Source organism: Diorhabda sublineata, chromosome 5, assembly GCF_026230105.1.
Source record: "Diorhabda sublineata isolate icDioSubl1.1 chromosome 5, icDioSubl1.1, whole genome shotgun sequence".
Classification (NCBI taxonomy): domain Eukaryota; kingdom Metazoa; phylum Arthropoda; class Insecta; order Coleoptera; family Chrysomelidae; genus Diorhabda; species Diorhabda sublineata.
Genome location: NC_079478.1, coordinates 5,944,273 through 5,967,818, shown reverse-complemented (window position 1 = coordinate 5,967,818; position 23,546 = coordinate 5,944,273).

Sequence of the window (23,546 nt, the reverse complement as noted above, 5' to 3'; positions counted from 1 at the left end):
CGAAAGTATAAAATTACCTGATTTTTTTTTGTAAAAATGAACATTGGAAAATAAAATAAACCACAATATTAAATTCTACATAACTAGCGATAATAACATTTTTAATATTTACCATTTCATTGATGTCTTGAATGTATTTTTTTCCTAGAATTATTTGTAAATTGATGAAAAAACATCTGTCATTTATTCTAATGTTTTATATAAACTTAAAACATGAAACTGACAAATTCAGAAGTATACTCATCACATTTTTGTAAAGTGTGGTGTCAATAACGAAAGCTACTCCATTTTCTTAACGCTTTGAAGACAAAGGAAAGATGTTCTTAATATCCGTGTAGCTTTCCTCTGAGACGATGGTGTCAACTTCGTTGTATAAGATTTCTTAAGGAGCATAATGGGATCACGTTCATCCCTCTTTAAACGGGATCAAGCAGGCTTAACTCGACCAGACTTTGCTTTTTTACTTCGCAACGGATAAATTATCAGTAGTTTGCTTATATACTTGGAGCACTACGAGAATTTTAGGAGTTTATAGAGCAATGTCTTTCAGATATTTTATTATTTTAATGTTAATAACAATTGTTACTCTTGATAATTGAATAATATCCGATTGAATGATACAATCATCAAGTCAAAAATTACGTAAAAAATTAGATCATAATGTATTATTTTGGCGCATGTAGGTGGAAGATCCTGAATCATATCGGCAACCATCTAAAACCATTTTTGTGAGCAAGGATGATGAAAAATTTGTGGAATTAATTGACAAGAATAACTGCACCATTCATAATATACAAGTATAACTACCATAGGAAATACTTCAGTCCATCGCTTTGGTGATAGCCGTCTTGGTTTTTTTGAGTCGATATCTGTATTTCTTGATGTTAGGATGTTTCTATTTGAATTGTAAGAATCTGACAAAGCAACCAGATATTCAAAAATAAACCTCCATATCTTCAGAAAGGCAGCTAATACAGACCAATACCCGGATAAATTTTCAGAAATAAAGAGTATAGATGAAAGAATGAAAGAATCAAAACTTTAATAAGAAAATAAGAATTATTTTACTTTGGACAATCTTTGAAATATGTGCAAATTAATTGAATTTGATCGCTTAAAGTAGGATACAATCAAGGCCAAGAAGTCATAGTCCAAGAGCTGGTTGCAAAAAACCTGGCCTATCGAGTTACCGGATGAAGTATTTTTTGAATGATACTTCTCATTGTAACTATTGAAAAAATCATTTAGTGCCAGGGCAAATATGGTGCACAACATTGCTATGAGCAAGTGCCTTGTTAAATCTGGTGCTAATCCCATGGCACGACACTTTTTTTTGTTGCGTTACCGTACCTGTCGAGTAACGGCTTCAAATTATAACCAAATTAATGTTTAAACATTTCTTATTAAGAAAATACATTAGTGCCACAATGCATAAAAATATACATTTAAACATATATATAGAATTATTATTAAATGTTATCATGTGATCATTATCATCACTATAGTCATGATCATCGTCACTTTTATCATGATTATCATCATGGTCACCTTTATTTTCATAATGAAGATCATCGTTATTATCGCCATGATCACTGTCATTATTTTTGTTGCAATCATCATTATCATAATAATCATCGTCACAATTATCAATTTCTTCAAGGTCTACTTCATCAAGTTCTACCATAACAATGTCTTCAACTAAGAGAGGTGTCGGATCGCCTTCGAACCAAAGCTGTTCAATTTTATTGTCATTAACTGTCCATCCGCATTGTTCTGGTGAGAGTTCAGTTAGCTTCTGAAGCATTTTACTACTTTGAAGTTACATAAATGGTTCGTAGAATTTTTTGTTTCAGTGATTTTCCACAATGTGGAAGTTGAGTTGAATCAAATCTTTTTAGATTTTTCATAAAATATTCTGCTACAGACGTTGACGTAAATCGATTTTGCATCATCTACATTTTTACAACTTATTCAATAAATTTTACAAGTATATTTTTGCAATATTTCCATACTTCTTAAATTATCAATTTAATCGTTAGGCCTTTTTGTGCTGGTCCTGATATTGAATAAGATGAATCAATTTCATAGCGATTTTGCCTTTCGGTATCTTTAATGGAAAGAATAAAATACTGATCAAAAATTATGTGAATTTCAGACGAAGTTACGTTTGAGGAACTGAAGGGCCTAAATGATATAAAAAGTAAGAGCCATCAATTAAATCTACTATAACTTGAGTTGGTGGTATGTGATCAGGAAAGCGGCGTAATATTTTTGTCAATGCGGATTTATCTGTTCTGTGCATTCCTCCAGTACATTGGACCAAAACAGGTGGAGCTGGTGATAATGGATACTAGAGACATTGTGCCATATCTATTTTCTTTTCAAGAGCAATTGCCAACAAGCGGCCAAAAATATAGCGCTCCGTTGCAATTGATAGTCCTTGACTAGCCTTGCTATATGAATACTAATAGTATAGGGCTTGAAGGAATATAAAGTATCGTGCCATGCATTTGTCACTAGAATAGAAGTGGCACTAATGTATTTTCGTGCCATGGGATTAGCACATTAGCATTAGAACAAGGCACTTTTTACTCACTCGAAACTAAATTTTAAAATCAGTTTCAAGCGGTTATTCGATAGGTACAGTTTATGTCAAAAAAATGTACCGTAGAAAAAATATAGCAATGCTCTGCACTAAATGATTCTTTCAATAGTTACAGTGAGTAGTATCATTAAAAAAATACTTCATCCGGTAACTCGATAGGCCAGGTTTTTTGCAGCCAGCTCTCGCTCTAACGGTTAAAAACAAGAAAACTGATAAAAGCTACACAACGTACGATTCTTTGGTAATTATATAATGATCCAACGAACTGTAAAACAGATTTTGCTCAAATGAAATGGAGGAGTATATTATTTAATTAAAAATTAAATTATGCCTCATCTCGTAGTCGAATATCACCCACAGTCTGTTCGTAATATGTTATCCTTTCAAAATAAGGAAAGAAGGGTAAAAATCTCAACCTACAAAATGAAAAACAAAAGCTTGTAGTAAAGAGCGGAAGCGGATATATATATGCGGGCATAAGACTGCTTTATCAATTTCAATTTAGACATATGCGTAAATGAAGGGACTTCTATGGTATGGTTCTGTGACAATGAGATTTTAAAGGGCTAAAAGGACAGACGCTCTGCGGTCCTTAATTAAATCAAAATGAATAAACGAATAATAGAATCGATTTTCTTTGGGGTATTTTCGTTTTGAGGATTTTCAAATGTTGGAGAGAGAACGTCGGAAAATCTACTAGAGTGTATTTTAATTAGAAAATCCAGATTTACATTCATATGAGGATGTTGAATCGGAATCTAGTATGTTGATTGGACTATGTACTATCTTTCAAAATATATCATGTGATTCAATAATAAGTGTGAATATTTCAGTCATTTATGAATTTGGAATATGATAATTGGAACCAGAATATTTTCAAGTTAAAATAAACTACTGTCGTATTTGAGGATGGATTTAAGTACAGTATGCGTCAAAATATACAATACTAATAAGTAAATTATATATCATTGTTCCTTCCTTTTCTAAATAGTTCAAAATATGTGACATTGTGCTGTAGGCACTGTCCATAACATTATATATCTTCTTGAGCAATGGAAAAGGAAATATAAAAGATATAGTCTATTGGAAATATATCAATAATATCGATTTCATATTGCTTTTAGCCTGGTGGTGAGCTACCAGGAGTCTTCAGCATTGTAATACTCCCTTTCTTCTCTATAGACAAATGTACAATTTTGTTTGTATACAACCTTTTATAAGAATCAAGGACATTGGACAAGTATAAATGATTGTGGTTTGTGATACGACTTGAGTTGGCAGTCCTCGCCAGAAGAGCAACTTTGCAAGGGACAAACAAATGCTTTTTTTTCGTCAGAAGTGTTGAAAAAAAGGTCATTTCTGTTACTATACTGTGCAGTGTGCTGGATTGAGGATGATCTTCTTTAAAGCTATCCTTGTAAAGGTATTCATCGATGACGATTATATATAGATATATAGATGTTTAGATATCGTTGTTTTAATAGAGATTTTCGGGAGAATTCAAGTCGAAAACCCTTTTTTATTGATCAATAAAAAAAGTTTCATTGAGAGTTTTAGATCTAAAAACAGTGTGTGGGATATTCGATCCGGTTTTGGTTTTCTAAACTGCACATAGGCAAAGCGGCCCTCAATAAATCACGAGAATGTTAGTATTGGATTATTTTTCTGCTGAATGTTTTTTTGTTTACCGCTTATTTTTATAAATAATCAAAATATAATATAATTTTTTCATTCCTTAAAACACTTTCATTCCAATATGTAATGGGATAGTGGCAACATTGAACACCAATCCCACTATGAAGACACTCAAAATCAAAATGAGGTGTGTCAAATATATAAAATTAAAATGATTCCTACTATTCACCTATAAAATAATTTCGAAATTTAATATTTCAAAAATGTATTCTGCCGTTCTTCAAAGGAGAAAACAACTACTTCTCTGGGTAATGCTTCAATAAATATTGAATTACATCTCTTCGGAAGAGCGTAATGACAATGAACCATCTATATAACAAGCACAATGACTTTAAGGAGAAATTCGTAACCACTGATTAGTTTCGACGTTACTACGTCTCATCAGAGTGGTATAACAAACTCTCGTTTTGCCTGGACACCCGAACTGAAGACAACGTCGAAGAGTAGCTATTTGGTTCATGTAATGAAGCATTCGCCAACGGACGCTATCTGGTGCTATCCTTATTTCCAACTGCAAACCACTGGTCAGTTAAAAATCTATCGCAGTCACCGATAATGTAGATTTCGACGGTAAGCTAGGTGTGTCAAATATATCAAAATAAATCATTCCTACTATACAGCTTTGGAATAATTTTGAATTTTAATATTTCTAAAATGTATTCTGCCGTTCTTTAAAGGATAAAACAACCACTTTCTTGGCTAATAACTTGACGAATATTGAATTACTTCAATATTCACATGTTAATGCGAGAAGTTTTCTCAATTTTATCGATTTTTTGCGACCAGTTTTACCTTTTTTGTGGTATTAAAATATAGATGTACCTAAAATAGGTCTCTCTTTTCCTTATTTAAAGTTTTTTGAGGTGCAATATATTCTGTCGTCGTTTCGGTTCACAACAAAGCATCCAGATTTATTTTACCTCAATAATAAAATACTTGTCTAGTATTCAACCTATCCGACAACTATAATGGCAGCATAATTCTGCTTGAAACAATTTCTCGTCTAGTCCATTGGTTCATTAATAAAGTAAATGTAAGAAACCTCAATGGATGCACCATCGCCGAGACTAGTCCTCTGTTGTTCATTTGTTTTCGTTCACGCGTTACCGCCTCCCCAGACGATTTTCTACTTATTTTCACATCCGAGCAAAAGAGAAAAAACTGCAAACCGCTTTTCGGCGTTGTCTCTCAAAACCGACATAATTGCTTTGGGGGCCACAAATTGCAATTATTTTCAATAAAAAATTTCTCAATTAAGGCACAGGAAGAGCCTTGATGTACTTTTTAAAATAATTCATATGGAAAATAAATCGTCCGACTGGAAAATTTATCTTAGGCATTCCGAAAACACCACTGTGAAAAGACTGTATCAAATATTTAGAAGGTTCATTTTAATCGAGGCTAGAACTCATAATATGATATACAGAGTAAAACAAAAGGTTAATGCATTCAAACTATCAGATATTATTGAATCAAAATCGTCAACCAATTTCCAATTAAATTAAAACTAACGATGAAAAGTTATAGGAATAACAAATGAAGAGGATGAGATATTGCAAAAAATATACTAAGTGACATAAAAAACAATGAGAACATTGAAAAATTAAACTGGTTTGATAGGGCTACGCAACTAAAGGACATGAGAATGCACAGACGTGTAATAACAATAGTGTATTGTTATTGGGTATAATGATTGAGAATAGGATCAAGAATACCGAAGACATTGAGCTACAGGTACATGATGTCTTAGAAGAACGATCCTACCTCAATATCGCTGAATTAGATTCAGCAGATTATCTGTTTTTGCGGTTCCAATACTATGCGAATGGTACTGCTCGCTTTTTGACTTCATGAAATGCACTCGTATGAGTCGTAATCTTCATATCCAAAATGTAAATGGTTTTGCAGAGCAAGACAGAACAATCATAACGGTAACTATTTATCGCTGGATCGGGAGTTTTGGTATAACTTCATAGATCCAAATTTGTTCTCACTTTTAGGTACCCATGTGATCGCCTAGCGCAAACGGGAACTCATATTGAGAATGAGATCCCTAATTTTCTCAAGAATGGCAAGTGTCGGAATTATAGAATAAGAGAGTATTGCAAATGACCAAACGTCTCATACTGGAACGCTTTTCCAAAATGATATTTCACATACTTTAGTGACATTTACATTTGAAATACAAGAAGAAATCGATCATTTTATTGGGAGTATAATCTGACAACTACATACGATATTACTAATTTTAATTTTTTATTCTATGGTTGGATTTGACTTAAATTTTGATAGATTGCTAACCTATCACTAAATTAGAGAAGTGCAGTGAAAAAAAATAGATAAATTATAAAATAGCACACTACATGGATAGAAAAATAGAAATTGAGTTTGGATATGGATGAGGATGGAAAAATTCGCTCACCAAGAAAACGTGATGGAAAGAAGAATAAGTGGAAAGCATTACTGAGTTTGATTCGTGTATTTGTATGTGTTTTGTTGAATCAATGGATAAATATCCTCACATGAACTGAAATAATTCATTCGTGATCCTTTGATATATTGAAATATAAAACCAAGTAGTTCATTCCGTTTTAACTTTCATAATTAGAGTAATATCAGTAGTTTTGGCTAGGGGAAGTTGATGAAAACGATGTAAAATATTGATGATTCACTAATAGGGGTAATATAATACGACCAAGTCGATTTTCTACACACACACACATATAATCATTCCGTCCGCGGTAAATTGAACTAATTTCCTTCCAACAATCAATCAAACCTCGGGGTAATCAGGTGTAAGAATCTGTCATTCTGCTTATGGAGGACTATTCCCAAGATACGCGCATGTAATGACTGTATTAATGGGGGCCCTGTCTCTGGCTTCGGGGCCTTTTGCACCCCAAAACCACCCTAATTTCTTGCAGAAACTTCTCCCTTAATTTATGCGCGGAATATTTCATGCTTTTGCCGACCATCGGTTGGTTTACATGTTGTTTCCCAAAAGTATGGTGAAAACTGGATACGGGATTCGATATCCAGCTCTGGGGCCCCTCTAGAGAGTATGACAAAATATCTGACCTTTTCATAATTATGATACATATTTCCATTGCGTATCCGAGATTTCAAGAGAATAAAAATAATTACTTATAATGTAGATGGAGTGAAAGATGGTTTTCATTTTTTAATCGATAATTATCAACTTATATTTATCAATTTTCATTTCAACTATTTCATTTTTGGGCGTCTCATTGCTTTTTAACTTTCATTGAAGCTTCCTTTCAAAACAAGATTACTTCACATGGTATTCTGAGACTCTTCGTTTCTGAGTTATAGGCGTTTAAAGTTGCGAAATCAGAACTTATATTTGAGTTTATTTTCTAAATTAAACATACGAACATTATGAATTTTCAATGGATGATTGCGAATGTCCATTTAGTGTGTTTGACGGAATAAATGATTTTACACTACTATCTGAAGACTCATACCCAATGGTTAACAATTCGTAACTTTTACAAGGACAACCTGTACAATCCAAAGATGGCAAAGATGAATTTTTCAGTCGATTTTTTAACAAAAAGTTTGTTTAACTGGATGAAATTTATGGTTTAGGAAACAGTTCGCCATAACGAGACATTCTGATGAAAATGATCACAAATTGTAATTATTTATTAAAAATACCTACAGAAAGTATAAGCAATGAGAGGCTCAAAATGGAAAAGTTGGAATGGAAATTGATGAATAGGTTCAAAATTATTGATTGAAAAATTAAATTTATCTTACACTCCATCTTCACTATTAGTATATATTTTTATTCACATGAAATCTCAGATAAATAATGCAAATATGTATCATGAATTTTTTTGATGTCACAGCACATTTTTTGCAACAAATTCCTGAATACTCTGTATAGTTCACTCGTTTCAATCATGTTATATAATAATATAGATAATTTGAAGGCAAGTTATCAAATGATAAAAATGAAACTATGAAAGTCCCAATAATTTCAGTTTTCAGGAAACAAAAAAAAATAAGTTCCGCAGAATATTATAGGAATTTAGATGAATTTTCCTACAAGTCATAATTTGATTGAAATACATAATTTGCCATGTTTCCTGGTGGTAAAAATAATGATTAGTTTGGTATAATCATTTCAAAATCATAGACTGTTTTTTTCCTGTCTTTTCTTAGTTTGCAGTATTTTTTCCAACACTAGATTATTATTATTCATTATTATTATTAATTATTAATTAATTTTATACATCTAAAATGGAATGTAATAACTATCCAAATATTTTAAATAACGAAACAATAGTATAAAATTTTATCCAAATCTAAAATATCTCCAGTTGAAACCCCATACACATTTCATGCTTTGGCCGACCGACTGTTGGTTCTCATGTTGTTTTACAAAAGCAGAAACTTTTCATGTGAATAAAAATAATTTTTTATAATGCAGATGAAGAGGAAGATGTTTTTCGTTCTTTAACCAATAGTTTAGAATTTGATCGTTTTTCAATTCAATTATTCTTTGAGCCTTTCATTGCCGTGCTCGTTGAGTTTTGAGATTATTTCAAAACAATAATAGTTCAAATCTAAAATACATCCATTTTAAACCATATTAAAATTTTAATTTGAGCTGCATATAACGGAATAAGGATGTTTTCCCAATTTCTTCTTTACTGCTACACAAATTATTGTGGAAAAACTAATGACCACGGACAGGAATGCGATCACACCGGCAAGTATCTATGATAGCTTGACATGATTTCCTGTTAGTTCCCCACAAGAATCAGAAAAGATGTAAATTTCTTTCACTTTTCGGGGCATCTGCTCCTATATATCATACGATAGAACTGAATATGTTTCATAATGACACTTTTTATAAAAAAGGATATAAGGAAAGTTGTCTGTATAAGAACATTTCCTGCAATGTATGGTTATGAAATATTTTGCTTGAAATCGAAACATAATATAATTCATTTTTCGTTTTCCTAAGGTCTTGCATCTCTTTTGAGCTTTCATAATATTTGTTTACACTTGTTTTATGAACGGCTAGCCTTTGCCTACGCAGTCATAACAGCTTTTGAATTGGAGTTTAGTGAAGTAGTAATAATAAGTCTTCAATATTCATAAGCATCAAACTGAGGTCTTTCAAAATGTACATCCAAATTATTTTCGAAAACTCTTTGTAAAGTTTATACATTGATATTAAGAAGATCAGTATACTCTTATGAAACATTATTGAAACGCTTAATAGGAAAACTTAATCTTCAGTGTCATAGAGAAATGGATCCTGCTATACTCAATCGTTGCAATCGAAATAGAGAGTTTACGTATGACATAGTTGCTGTTAAAAGCCTTCTAACAGACTCAATCTATTGAAACTAGGAATTTCACATCAAACTTGCAGGATGCTCGTTTAGGTTTCGTTGTCTCATTTGTTTTATTGATACAGTATAAAAATATATCTAAATCGTTTTTGTTATTATCAAGTAAATCGACCAACCTTAGCATTCAATACTATTTTTTTGAATAATTTTAGTACAAAACTATAGAAATCACCACGTTTTTACCAACAACCTTAACTCCCTCATAGTTTTCGTGAGCTTAATCTTTTCAACTGTAGTTTCTTTCGTACACTATTTTTTGTTGCATCCCTTCCACTACTTAAGAGTGACATTGCTTTGAATTAAGTTTATGTCCAAAATTCAACAAGTTAATAATTTGTTCCGATTCTTAATTAATATCAAGGGACAAATCACCAGCAGGACAAAGAAGCATTGGAAGACCTAGGAAAAGATGGAGTGACAACCTCCCAGGTGACTGAGCAGAGAGCAAAGGCAATGACGTGAAGAAAAACAGGCAATGATTCCTATACACAGCAGGAAGAAGAAGAAGAAGATTCTTAATTAATATAAGTTACTCTATAAATTTCAAACGAATGTCTCACAACTGATGGGTTTAACTACAAAGCCTCACTATAACAACTTTCACCTCGTTTTCCAAGGAAAATCATGAAAAATCAGAATAAATGCCAAAACTTTGTTATGAAACAAGCATATGCAACTATTCAAGTTTGTTAAAAACTAATATTGGTTGTATTATATTGAAATTCAGGTAAAAGCTATATTTTCCAAGTATTTTCACAATACTTTATCGATAATAGTCATAATAAGCCCTTATGGCGATATATATAAAAGCAGTTCGACTATTCCGATAGTCTGAAAAAGCAGGAAAGCTATTCGCCACGCTACTTTCTATGTATTTATTCATATCTCCCCAAACAAAATGATGATATAAATAGCAAAGGAAAGTATCTCTCCCTCTCTGAATCAAAATCACGCTAGCATATTGCAGTATATATGTGCTAGATATAAATTAAACTAAAATTACTTTGTATACAATTCGGCTTCTAGCGCCTGAAAATATATGAGATACTGAAGAACGTGGGCTCGGAGTCGAAACTCTGTCTGGGAATATTAATAAAATAATAATTTCGTTGGGTGCACTGATTTGCATCCTTGCAGCTTTATTGGACTTTTTGTAGCTCTGGGAGTAATGTGATTTATTTCGGGATAATGGGAAAACCGGATTCGTATACATAATACTGAACTTCTGTTATAAAGTCATTAGGACGAGAAGAGATGCGTGTAGCACAATATATTTTTTGTTTCATAATTAGATTCAAATGGATTTATATAGGGAAACATACAGAACTGTTAGATTCTAAAATATATTGGAATTATTTAACAAAAGTATGGATCAACAGTTTTTGGTTGTCGAAAGATGGAGTTATATCTTGAAATATTCAACTTGGTTCTCTATAATATATCCATACATAAATAATGAGCCTAGTGTTTTAAATTTTGACCTTCTTTAAATAAAGCTCTGAATGAAAAGTATAATCAAAGATGATGCCTCAAACATGGGACAAACAACTCATTAAAAAAAATCAATCTACAAGAACATACCATGAAATAACAAAAATACATTTAATTATGAAAAACTGGTCGCATACACAAATAAGAGAAATTTCAGAAATAATTCATGTAAGAGACCTAAAGTTTTGATAATCATGTGATAGGTAATCTATAGATTCATATAATGAGTCGTCAATTTTAAGTTATATTTTGATAGAGACTTTTTTCTAAAGAATAACCAATATAATTGTTCATTTTCATTCATATTGTACATGTATGCCATCATTTACAATTACCTCTAACTAGATCTATGTATAAAAAATAAAATGTACAAAACTATCCAAATATACAGAATTTTTTATTGATATCTTTTCCATACCATTCCAATACATACGAAGATGGTCCCAGAAATACCAGGCCTGACCTATCTATACAGCAAATGTGTGAAGACACCAGCCATCAATATTGAACGTTTTCAGTGAATTTGTAAACATGGTAAAAATTGGTCATCGTTATGCGATACAATACTTTTATTTGAAAGGCATTAGCCTAATCGATATAAAATATCAACTAAATTCTACTGTGGGTGTGACTGTTCCTTCGTTATCAACAGTAAAATATTGGGTAGAAGGGTTTAAACTAGGCCGCAAGACCTACGAAGACCAGTATCGCAGTGATCGACTAAATGAGGTGACGACTCCAGAAATCCACGAATCAGTACTGGATGATCGTCGACTAAAAGTGTGTGAGCTAGCAGACATAGTTGGCGTTTCAAAAAGGGCAGTACATCGCTTATTAACCGAAAAATTGGACATGAGAAACTGTGCGCAAGATGGGTGCTGCGTTTGCTTAAAATGTGACAAAAACAGCGTCTTGAATATGTTTCCATCGAGCGTTTGGCAAACGTGGGTCACACCCAAAACAAAATAACAATCAAAACAATGCACTAAAAACGAAGAACCGCCTCCAAAGAAGGCAAAGGTCGTTCCATCTGCAGGTAAAATTATCAACAGCTAGTGAACTTATTACAACGTTTTAACAAAGAAATCAAAACGGCCGCATTTGACTAAGCTTTATCAAGACAATGCAACAGTTCACACTTCCGTTATTGCAATGGTCAAAATTACTGAATTAGAATTTGCTTTGCTACCTCATGCACCCTATTAGCCAGATTTAGCCCCTTGGATTATTTTCTGTTCCCAGATTTTCCAATAATGGAGATGTGATGTCGGCAGTTAATTGCTATTTTGAAAAGCTTGACGATTCTTATTAAAGAAATGGTATCGAGCTTATTCAACATCGTTTACGTTGAAAAGTAGATATATTTTTATCCAAAATTTTTGTGTTATCTTTGATGTACCAGGTACTTCTGGGACCATTTTCCTACATTTACTAATACTCACCCCTAGATTTCGTAACAGATGAAGCTCCCGCTTGGTGTTCCTGCAAAATAAATGCTTGAATCAAGACAAAAAATATCCAACATTTAAAGTTTCTATGGAAAATGTATTCTAAATGATTAAATTGAAAATTAAATATGAAAAAATTATTATTTTTATCAATCTGGTTTTATATATTGGAATTTTTGAATTTTCCGTTCTTTAGTTCTTGCGATAAAACTTGTATTATAATAATATGGCGGTATTTTGATCAATTTGTTTTATTTCGTGTATTTTCATATGGTTTTATTCACACATTATTTTATCACAGTTATCCTGAACTTATAATTTGTCGCGCATATTAGTGATTTACAACACAAACAAAATATAACATCTAAACAGAACAATTAATAACTGAAGCATTGAAATAAAACTCATGTACAAAACAATACGTAACCTCTCGCCTTTTTTTTCACACATATTAAAACGTCCCTCGTGCGGAAAGAAAAACAAATTATACGCTCAAAAAAAGTTAAATGAAATTTTCGGAGGTCGCATGTGTTAAAATGCATTTTTCAATTCCTAGAATTCCAGGGGACAAACAAGAAAAGCGAAAAACACGACGTCAAACTGCCAAAAGTTTTCTGACAAACAAGATGGCTCGCCATTGTCCATTCATTTCGTTTCCGTTCCCTTACCACCCCTTAACCGTCACCCTTTACAGACTATGAGAAGAGGAAGGGCGCTATCTCTGGATGTTTCTGTTTAGAATTCAAAAGGCATGCAGTCGAAGGCTCTTGGCACTTGCTATTCATTGTCAACTTTACGTATAATATTTGAAGTTTTAAATTACTTCAATTGATCGGACATATTTTGAACTCTCATTAATAATTTCAGAATTTAATAACAGCAACTATTTTCTAAAAGCTCCATATATCTCAAACCATATATGTAGCAAAGTATAGTCCAACATTACTCTAATATCAGTGCTGTTCATAACCCATATAGTCAACATGGGCATTATTTCGTAAACATCCCTTCTCACGTCCCAGTCATAACTTTAATGAAGTAATCTCAACGTACTTATTCAGAAACCGGCTGCTTCTCTATCGCTAAAGTAGACAGAGACAACACAAGGTAGATTAAAGAGCTTTCTGGAAAGTCAGACGCGAAATAATGTACGCTGCCCTTAGGAGATATGCCGATACTAACTCATAGTGACAACCAAATCGCGAGACATGTGTTGAATATTCGCCGAATGAAATCATAATTATAGTACGAACAAAGATTCATGACCACCTTAGACCTAAAGCTTTATATTATACGCTAAAATTGAAATGAGTTATTATACGATTTCCAGGTATTTAGACCATTTTAGGTCGGTTTATTTTATAAAAAATAGGTAAAAATATTAATAAAATTGGACATTAAACCACTCTGATAAAATGCAGTAAATCGAAACTGGTTACTTCTCACCTCGAATCGCGAACCATTAGAAATCTCAATATCGACAAAAAAGTCGATTGTCATCAGATTCTGTGAAAGGCATGTAATTTAATTTCCGTCACGGCCTTATCAAGGTTTTCTTTTTCAAAGAATATCGTGATTTGAATTATTAAACTTCAGATTAGAGGCTTTGAATGAAAAGAAAGTTAAACGGCTCTGATACTGGGATGCAGTAAAACAGAAACTGGTTATTTAATAAAATATTTGTCCTAACATTTGCAAACTATTAGAAATGTTGATGTCAAGATCCATCGGTATCACGTTCTTTGTAAGACATGTGATTCAATTTTCGTCGCAGCGTTATCAAGGAGAGCAACTATTTTCTTCTTCAAAGAAAATTGAAGTTCAAATTGAAAGTTTTGAACGAGAAGGCTTTGAAACGATCGACAGCATAGAATCGAAACTCATCAGCAAATAACACCTGCAGTTGTGAATTATTAGAAATGTCGATCAGCGTTTGGTTCATCCAAACATTTATAATTCAATTTTCGTCGTGAGATTAGTTATAAAAGTAGTATTGATCTTCGAAGAATAACAGACCATATCTCTTTTAATCTTGTGCTTACATGCCCCATCAATATTATCAGAATAGTACGATAAGACATCCATAGTCTTCTCTAAGAGACGTTGGTACTCTTGGCCTAAGTTTAATTCTAAATATTTGAATCTAGGCGTCTGTCAGAAACTTTTCTCTGGTCTGCTTCCTTTGTTTCGTGATTCTTATTGTTAAGTTTTACTTCTAAGTAATCCAAAATATGAACTTTCTCGAATCTATATCTGTTATAGAAGTAGATTCTTTCATATTGCGTATTGTTTGTTCTCTACCAATTTTATTTCCTCTATGTTTATTATTTGGGACATGTTGCAAGGATACAAGATAACCGATGGACAAAAAGAAAGACGAAAACAGACAGACGAAATCCAGGAAGACCCCCTACGAGACGGACTGACGATATTAAAGGAATACGGACCAATTGGGTAGCAACCTCTCAGAGCAGAGAAAACTAGAAGCATTTGGAGGAGGCCTATGTCCAGCAGATAAGGCTGAATGATGATGATGATTATTATTATCTGGGTATGACTCTAGACGTGAAACTTCGCTAGAAAGTCCATATCAAAAATAAAACTTGAAGGGTTAGATATTGAATATAAAAAGGTGTATTGGCTACTAGGACGAAGTTCCAAGTTATCCACGTACAACAAACTGCTTCTATACAACCAAATACTGAGATCTATTTGGAGATTCTAGAATAAGATATCAAGGAACATCATACGAGTAGGTGCATCCTGGTACTGCCGAAACAATGACATCCAAAGAGATCTCCAGATGGAGACTAAAGACTTAATCACAACCAAATATTCCAGAATATCGGCTTATTCATTATGCGAAAGTCGAGGCAATCCAGCTCCTAGTGCTACACAAACATGACTAGAAGACTTAAGAGGATTGTTATTATTTTTCATATTTATCAAGTAATAAATAGAAATCCTATTTTATCTTATAATCAAAGTAATTTCGTCAGCATATGCAATTACTCGATGTATACAAGAGGTTAATCTTCAAAATATCCGCTCGAACGCTTTGATTTTGATTAAGTATGATCTAAGACAAACTCCTATAAAATAATCTTCCGTTTTGTTGGAAATAACTGATTCTCTCGAATACGTTTAACTGATCACGTCGATATATACACAAAACTCATCATCCACTTATCAAAAGTGATAAATAAAACAAAAACCCTTATATCCACATTCAAAAGTGCTTGACACTTTCTAAACAAACTCTCATATAGGAGTGTAGCAAAAACAAATAAAACGATATAACTGACGATTTGTCGACATAGGGAAAAGTGAACATCGCCCCAAGGCAGTGAAAACAGAAAAAAGAAAAGAAATGGAAAAGGGGCACAGGTAACTGAATCTTGGATCGTGCGAGGAAATCTTAGCAGCTTTCACATGGTTTGAGCTTGTGAGCTTTTCCAGTCACGCACGCACAGGTAATAGAGACAATGAGAGGGGCAATGGGACTATAGGGAGCTTTTTATTCTTATACAGGGATAATATGTGAACATTAAAGGAGACAAAGTAGGGTTATAAGATGTTGATTGAATGATATACTGATCATGTTTTATAACAAAATTGCTGAAGTCTTTTGGTGCATTTTATAACATGAAAATTTCACTCTTTAATTTCACCATGACGAGTAGGATTGTTAAAAGTATATTACATGGAAAAAAGGGCGAATTATATGTGAAGAATTTTGAAAAGGACATGGAAATATATTTACGAGTAGCAAAAATATTTTTATTTTATTACCAATTGGATTGTGAATGAATATATACAATCAAAAAATTGTTTAACAAAAAGTGTATTATATTTTATAAGCAATTCCATTTCCTCGACATTTTCATTTTTTCTGTTCGTGTGCAAGCCGCTAGCTTTTAATAAATATGTCGAAACCGAATGTCTTCGTGTTGGATGAAACAAAAACAAAAAACAGAATAATTCGGATGATTATTGCAAATAATTCGATCGAGCGCAACACTTTTGGCGATCGAATTGAAAACAATAACAATAAGAATGCTGGAAACTCTTTCGGAGACAGAATATCTTGGAAAACTGTAATGAAAACTAATATGTGATAATATTTATAGAAAACATATCGATAACATGGTGCAGAAAATGGGATTGGAAGTAATAAACGGATTGATTTTCCATAATTTAGTCTCTATAATCGAAGTTATTCTAATTTACTGTTTTAGTCAATACTTTCTCTTCTTCACAATCGGTTAAACGTCTATACAAGGTGGAAGCATACACACATAAACATGGAATATTTTAGATAATACCATATATGATTGAATTTTTGACCATTTATTGATAAATGTTTACTAAAAACTGATAATGACGATGCTCATATTTGTATTGACAGCACATCAGAAAGCTTTATTGTATACTGTTATCGTTTGTTGTGATATACTTTTTCTGTGTTAGGAAAAAATTAAATACATTCAGTGGAAAAGAAAGTTATGTAAGTAAAATTAATCCTATCATGAGTATTAAATGTGAGAATCTGAATATCAAGCCTCATAAGTGTGTTTTTTTGAAAGAAAATAATCATTTTTGGATGGAAATTGAAATAACTATTTTATCTAATTATTGTGACTGCTTATGTTGAATCAAAATATCAAAATTCAAATTAAAATAATGTCGTGAGTTTGCCGAAGACGCAAAATGAAGAAAAAAAATGGAAATTGGATGATTTTAATCAACGTCAGAATCATTCATGTACGATAAATCTGAAAAACAATAATAAATCGTTTTATTAAAAAATATAGTGACGTGAAAAAAGTGATTAGACGGTTTAATATGTTGTAAGACCTCTTCTAGCGTTAACGATAGCATTACATCTTATTTCCATACTAAAAATCATGTTCTCAATTACAATTTCATTACGAACTTTCCATTATTTCCAAAGAGAGTTCCGAATGATTAAAAAAAAAGTTTGATGCATTACCCTCTTTTTAACCAAGTTTCAGACATGTGGAAAGAGGCTCCTCTTTCCATTATCCGCCAAAGGATGAAGTGACACCATTTATATTTGATGCAGCAGTTATTTCCATGCTTGTTTATCCTGTACAATGTTATCGATATGATGCAAAAGTGTAGACATGTGTAAGCAGATGCAAATTGGTCAGAAAAATGCTGTCTTATATTAGAAACAATTTTGGATTATTTCAGCAATAATTGTCTTATAATAATTGTAATAATAACAATTGGGGACAATATGCAATCTCAATATACCAGAGTATGATCATTTGTTTTGAGAAACTCGATCAGCTCTACCATCTGTTGATGATCAATCTTCAAAACAATCTAATACATGAATAACTGTATCTTCATTTCCTGAGCTAGTTTCAGACGTGTCACTGATTCCAGTTGTCTTCATATTCGTACGCGTGTACTCTTTGGATGAAGTCCAAACTAGATTAGCCAATAAGCATTGATATTAGTCCAGTTTAAGAATGCTCGAGTTCAATATATATGATTGCCACGTGAAATCGTCTAATAAGCATTTTTGTTCACAGTTTGTGCACTTATTTAGATGTTATCAACACTATCGAGATCAAAAATTAACCAAGAAACTGTCACAGTTATATATATTCTGGATTCAATTGAAGTTGTTCGTCGATATGGGCTCAAATTCGTTCTCTAACATTGCCTATCAACATTCCTTGCTCCATACGCATTTAATGCGAAAATCGATCAAAGAATGAATTGTATAACATTTAATGAAATATCTTTAGGGCATGTCGATATGGGTACATTAAGTAATCAATGAATTAATTCAGATTCAACAGCAAGAGAAAATAATAATTTGATTAGTTTCAATAGCGTTTGAATAAGCAAAAAATTAGATAATATGTATTTTTTATCAATTTCTCTTTTAACTATTATTGATTTAATATAATGAAGATCAATATAATAATCTTTGTACAGGAAAAAAGCATCTTTTAAAAAGGAAAGTTGAATTAAGAGATTAAATATTAGATTTCATAGTGAATAAATTTATAATGAAAATATTGTAATATGAACAAACAAGATGTGTGTCCCATTGGCGCTTCCATTTCAAAACTCCATTTTTTATTTGTTCAATGTTTGCCAAAGTCTTCACTGCGAAAGGAATAAATAGATGAAAGTTAGACCTAAAACGAATAGCTTTTCAAGTGTTTCCTTTTTTATTGACGCATCATCAATTTCATTACCTTTTCTGAGAAATTGATAATTATTAATAGAGTAATAATATGATTTTTTTTCTTATGATCTTGAATTCTGGAAAGAACTTGGAATAATGATTATATCAACTCTGATAATTTATCAATAATTCTGAATTATTCTTAACAAAACATTAAAAAATCGAATTCACCATTTGAATATCAATTATCAAATAAATATTACTAACCAAATGAACCCCAAGGCTTTTGGAGCTAAGGAAATTCCGCACCGGAAAGAGTATGGGAGAGTTCTGGCTGTTCAGTGAGCTGGTGTGGGAAACAAAAGCTGATTCCAGCTACTCACGCTTTCTCCTTCACTCTCGAATTACATTATCCATTCTCTAAATCGCGAGAGTCAGACTTTAATATATCAAATTATTTCATTATGGTGCTTTGCAGAAGGTCTACTGTCTAGTTATAGAATAATTGTGAAGGTGCTCTATGCATATCCACGAAGTTATCGTCTTTTTGACTATTATCATCAAACGGAAAGTTCCAGATAGTTTTACAAGGGTAAATGGAAAAGTTCAAAAAAAAAATAAGAAGGAGCGTATTCATGTGAATAAAAAATAAATTCTTAGAAGTTGAATTAACAACATTCAAAATAATTGTTTAATATCGAAAAATGTGAATAATTCTTTGTTACTGATTAAATCGTCCAATAATTTAACCTTAAAAGGAAAAAAAAACTGTTCAAATTCGTTTAAGCAGTTAATTTATTTTGGAATTTGAGTGACAAACGATTGTCATTCATGTTTAGTTATAATTTTACTAAAGTATCAAAAAAACCTATAAAAAAGTTTTAACACAAAAGTCTATCGCTTCAATAAGAGAATTAATTGGCGTGCTTTCTGATATGTTTTTCTAAGCTAGTGTTTTACTTTCATTCAGCTCATAAATATTTTGAATTTCTTCTTCTAAAAGTTGTAGACTTCCCTTGTCATAATTCACCTTTTTTTTATTGAATTGAGATTAGAACTAAGAGCTGGAAAATCCAAAATGTAATAAACGGCAATAGGAAATCTTCCATAACATCCTTATCATCAAAAGCATCCCACACTATAACACCGCCGCCTTGAGAATTTTTTTTCCAAAATCATACCAGTAATAATTTAAACCATCTGGACTAGGAATCTTTTGCAATTCCAGTATCCACTTCCTGAAGAAGCTAGAATTACACCCTAGATTGAATCGCCTTACAATCTGTGCGAGGGATGCTCCTATTTTTGAGTCTTCTCCCAAAACCGCCCGATTCACTTCGACTCTTGCGTGCGTTGAATTTTATATAAATGTAAGGTCAAGTCACGATACAAACTACGTCAAATTGTGGACAACGAAAGGACTCGCACTTGTAAGCAAGAATCCAATGGCTTTTATACTCTTGTACATTCTTACAAAACACAACGATGTTTTCAGCAGATTTCGTATTTTGACCTTTCGTCCGCCTATGACTATTTGTCCGAAGCAGAATCATTAGATCTCAGTTAAGTTGACGTATGTAGCTCCAAAAGCTTGGTTCCTATCAACTATTAACTGGAAACTCTTTACTGGTAGCTGTGAAAAAGAAATTTGAATTGAAAAAATATAAACACTGGTCCAGTACTCTCAATTTGGGTGGATTGTTGGTTATGAGGAATAAAGATTCTTGGCATCACCATCCAATATCAGTTTCTCTAATTTCCGGTCTTCTAAATATAAATACTACTCCCAAAGGAATATTTTCCCATCCACATATGTTCCTGTGCTGTTTATTGTTTTTAGTTGAAAGTGAAATTTCATTTTTCAAAATACCATTGTCGATTTTTTATAGTGAAATAAGCATACCTCGTCTAACAACTAGAAAAAAAAAACGTTCATACATTCCAACTCGTGTTGTGGTTACGGGGCCTATTAAAAAAGGCCCAACTGCATTCATGCGGTCTGTACATGTGTCTTCATTACAAAAGACCACATTGCAACGTTCGCTGATATTGTTTGAAAAAAGGTATAAAATAAAAAAAATCAACAAAACCGTGCCTGAATCTATTGTCCATAGAAAGGATGGCAACATTTTTAATAATGGCCGATCTGCTGACTGCTAGTATCGATTCTAAAAATCATAGGCGTAACATGGGATTATAAATTTTTTTCTCTCAATTAAAGTTTTCAGCAAGAACCAAAAACGAATCTAGAAACTATAATTTTAGTTTTAGTGTTAGTGGGAAAGATAGAAAATTGGTTATAAATGAAATTTTATTAACAGGGACTCTAGAGGTATGAAGATAAATCGGACTAACGGCAACTTATGCGACTAGAAGTTGAATTTTACTAAAAGTTATCAAAAAATTTGACGGATTTATACGGAATAAATAAAGACACGTTTTTATGATTGTTATGATGAATAAAATAATAATTGATACAAGAAGTTTATCTAGCTGGTTGTTATGGAAGCATTTTGATGTATCACACTCCTTTATCGTATCCCAGACATTATCAGTTGCATTGAGGTCTGCAGATTGAGCAGAAAAATCCTGGCTCAGATTCTGGCAACTTAGAGTTGTCTTGTAATAATAGAAATTGAGCCCCTAAGAATCGTATGCGAATAAATGCTAATACATAAGTTTGTGCAGCAGCCCACGGCCGAAAATGTGAATAAACGGCGTCCAATAAGGAGTGTGGGATAAAATTATTAATTTGTCATATCAGCAAAATTATCTTTTAAAGTGGATTATTATACAAATTTGTGGAATTATAATTTAGTCTTCGGCAAGTGTGTATATATTTGAATTCATATGATTGTTAAATTATAAGTGTATCATTTGGAGTAGAGAAAAATCAACTTCAAGGATTTTCTTACATGATTAGATAGATACATACAAACAGATGAAGTTGTTGAATTGCATTAACAACACAAAGTTTTAGGAATATTATTTTTTATGCGTCATGAGAAGAAATTTCACAAGTCAGAAACTATAAAAATGACCTCAGCTTCGGAATAGTCTACGCATTCAAGACTGCGATTGAACCAGTAGTTTAATTCGCAACGGGAACTGACATACTAAAATATGGCCTCAGAACAACAAGCGATTATGAAACTAGAATAAGTAGAAAATAGTAGAAAAATGGAGAATGGAGACAAAACGAGAAAAAAGATTGACGAAAAATAGATGATGTCGATAATGCATAATATCCATGTCATATAAGTATTTACATCTGAATAATTTTATCGATAAAGATGAAAAGAAAGTGGATTTGAACATGAAAATTTCAGTTCATGAAATAAGATATTCACATATTCACACATTCACAGAAATTATTTATTAAATTTAAATTTCATTCGACGAGCCACTCATGGAGTGTGAAATCCCCTTAGTTGTAGGAGTTATACAGTTATGCCCCTAGGTCATTTGTCCGCACTAGGGCTATATTCGCAGATATAGATGTTGTTTACTAGAAAATATCATGGGAACAACGAACCGAAAGGGGACGATGAGATAAAAGAACTGAATGAACAAGTAACAAAAACTTGATAATTTTAATTATAAATATTAACGATTTTTATATATTTGAATTTGATTCAACTTAATATAAATATAAGTATCCAAGCTGAAACTTCCGATTTAATTGATTCATATGATGAATTTTAGCACTATATTTTACATTATAGCGAAAATAGAATTTTTATTGTGACTTCCAATAATTTCTATTCATATTACTACTTGGAATGAAATAGATACTCCACATCCTTTAGAACTCATATTGAAGAAATTTCATCAAACGCATGCAAAATTCTGTCATACTACCTTCGTGAATCTCTACTCGAGTCCCTAGTAATGCTTCATAAACTTCCAAATCCGTCGTTTTACCTGAATATTTTTCATATAAACTCCAACTCAGGAACATTATTTCGAAATAATTTCTAGATGATTAATACCAGGCCTTCGGCCAAATTATCCTACCGTTAAAACAGCGCTAGCTCCGCACATACTAATGAACTAATTTAGTTATATGACAAGATAAATACAAGAAGATCCATGTGAGTTGATCCTGTTGTGCCGGTGTTTTGGCCCTGCGGCCCTCGGGGGAGCATCGGGAGAGGCCTAGAACACTCTTCGATACCGAGGCGATGCTAGGCATGGATTTGTTTTGTTTTATTCACTTGGGAGACGTCAGCCTATGGAGTTTATTTATTAGATATCAAAATCATATATGTTGTTCGTAATATCACATACGAGGTTTGTACAAAAAGAACAGTGAATTAATTAAGTTTTATTGAAAACGATGTCAACGGAACTCACAAAATCTTGAAACATATTTATGGTGAAAAGTTATCTGAAAGTCCCAACTCCCAAATAATCAGTCCACTAAATGTATTATTAGGATCAGTGATCATTTTATCACATAGGAATATTTATTAAGTGTCTTATTGAACAATAATTTTAAAAAAGAGCATAGTCGATCTAAAAAAATACGATTTTATCGGTTTTAGTTCAGTAAGGGCGCGAAGTAAAAGAATTGGAATCAGATTTTGGTTGATACGCACATTCAAACAATTCTGCAACATTTCTTGCATACTGCATCGTTGCCGAGGTGTGGCAATTGGAGTTGCTTGTTCTGCCAACATATACGAGCTACCATGAGTTTCTGCATTTCGCATCACTAATAGTCATCTCCCACACCTTCTTCC